Source organism: Pistacia vera, unplaced genomic scaffold, assembly GCF_008641045.1.
Source record: "Pistacia vera cultivar Batoury unplaced genomic scaffold, PisVer_v2 Contig214, whole genome shotgun sequence".
NCBI classification, from domain to species: domain Eukaryota; kingdom Viridiplantae; phylum Streptophyta; class Magnoliopsida; order Sapindales; family Anacardiaceae; genus Pistacia; species Pistacia vera.
Window position 1 is genome coordinate 872,986 of NW_022196018.1, and position 2,386 is coordinate 875,371.

The window sequence follows — 2,386 nt, forward strand, 5'->3', positions numbered from 1 at the left end:
AGCTGAAGCGAAGGTGTTCCCCACTTGACATTCACTGCTCACATGATTACCTGCACAAAAATCACAAGTCAGTTAAGGTGTTTGAATAGAATTCACTTGCATACCTCCCAATTGCTTCTGAAGTGCTGTAAGTTGGGCTGAAATGGCCGCGTAAGCATCAACTTCATGAAGACCCATAGACATCTTCGACTGCATCCTCTCATTCAATCTCTGATAATTGTTACTTGCCAGAACTTCAAGCAACTCATAAGCTTCTTCAGGTGTCTTGTTTTGCAATGCTCCTCCAGATGCTGCATCCACCATCGTTTGTACATTAACCATCAACCCATTATAGAATGTTTGGACTTGCATCCAAACTGGCAACCCATGATGTGGACACTTTCTCAGTAGTTCCTTGTATCTTTCCCAAGCTTCATACAATGATTCAGTCTCATCCTGTAGAAACGATGTGATATCATTTCTCATCTTTGCAGATTTCGCTGGAGGGAAGTATTTAGTGAGGAATTTCTGGGCCAATTCATTCCAGGTTGTGATTGTTCCTAGTGGTAGTGCCATTAACCATCCTTTTGCTTTATCCCTTAATGAAAAACGAAACAATCTTAATCTGATGGCGTCATCTGACACTCCATCTGATTTGAAGGTATCGCGGATCTCCAAGAAATTTGCAATGTGTGAATTTGGATCTTCCTTCAGATCTCCCTTAAATTGAACCGACTATTGGATCATCTGGATGATTGCCAGCTTTATTTCGAAAGCATTGGCTTGCACTGGTGGCCTAGTTATACTTGGACCACTGCCATCAACCGTAGGTACTGAAAATTCCCTCAATGTTCTATTCTCCGCCATCTCAATGACTATAGCCTCTCTTTCTCTTCTTTCTCTGTTAAGTCTTCTTGCGGTTTGTTCAATCTCTGGATCAATAGGAACCATTGGATGATGTCTAGCTTTTCGCATAAACTACAAAAAAAGAAAGAAGGTGTGAGATCGAAAGCTAACAAAGAAAAACAGCAAACTTAAACTAGAAAACAATTAAAACAAAAATTAAACTCCAATCTAGCTAACACAAGAAAAGTTCAATGTTAACACAAAAAAAATCAATCCCCGACAATGGCGCCAAAAACTTGATGCGTTGAAAATAACAAGATGCAATGTATAGCAAGTGCACTAGTCGCAAAAAGTAATAAAGTGATAAGTAAAGTATCGTTCCCACGAGAATTGTTTGTTAAGCACTGATTTTCCTAATTGTTCGACAAGTTGGAGAAAATGAAAAATGTTTGAATTTGCGAGATGAATTTTAAGCTAAGTGAAAACAAAATTTACTACTAACTTAAAGGCAAATTAATGACAGTAAAACTAATTCAAGAGAAAATATCAATTAAGGCAAACGGTTAGGGTTTTGACTTCACTAGGATTTTATGAAATAATCTACGAATTATGCTACTTCTACACTCACATGCACGGATTATAAATCAGACTCCTAATGTGTAAAACATACCTTCTCAGGCTATGTTTTCCTACTTTTCCTTATTAAGCTTCCACACTAACAAATTGAAGATTAATAAATCCAAGTTCGTTAAGCTAATGGAATCCTAAATTGATTTCATTGATTCTCAAACCTATCTCTAGCATTCAATACAACAATGGTGATTACCCTAAGAAGCTCATACATGATTCATTTCTGAATCTCATCATGTTCAACAAATAAAATCAATAAAAACAAGAATAATCACACAATCCATGCAATAGAATGTAAAAGCAACAATAATCTATTGATTAAACATAAAAATCCTAATTACATCAAAACCCTAACCCAAAGAGAGTTAGTTCATACTGAAATTCACACAAATAGAAATAAAAACAATGAACAAAGCATTCAACATGTTGGAATCAAGAAAAGAGAACAAAAATCTTCCCTATTTGATGAATCCAAAGAGTTAATCTCCAATCTTCTCTCCTTTTCTCCCAAAAATGTCGAACTCCTAATAAAATGGCTAAGTTTTTCTCATATAGTCGGTCCAAAAACCTAAAACAAAACTGTGCGTTTTAATAAAAACTAGAACTAGAGCCAATCAATTATTGTAAGATTGACTCTGTAATAAATGTTTATTTATCAATAAAAGGCATATTCTTCTATATCGTGTAAATCATAGTTATATGTAATGATATATGTCCTTAGGATGGTAGAACCGTGATGAGGGTATCAAGTGTTTCAAATCTTGATAGTTAGAACACTATGATCACATATGGTGGTCATTCTAGAAACGTTCGTAGCCTCAGCATTATTCTGACCAAGGACACAAATAATACGGTAAAGCTATCATAGCGTTGAACGATCCTATCGAAAGGCAGTGACTGATCTCACTTGTCAAGGTTGTTTGTCGACAAC

The 2,386-nt window shown here is 35.8% G+C and overlaps 1 non-coding gene across 1 annotated transcript; it reads left to right on the forward strand.

The window, feature by feature from the left end:
* The first annotated feature begins 361 nt into the window (after window positions 1-361).
* LOC116129948 lies at window positions 362-468 on the forward strand. Its single transcript, XR_004127981.1, has one exon. It is a non-coding gene; the product is annotated as a small nucleolar RNA R71 (small nucleolar RNA).
* Window positions 469-2,386: the final 1,918 nt, after the last annotated feature.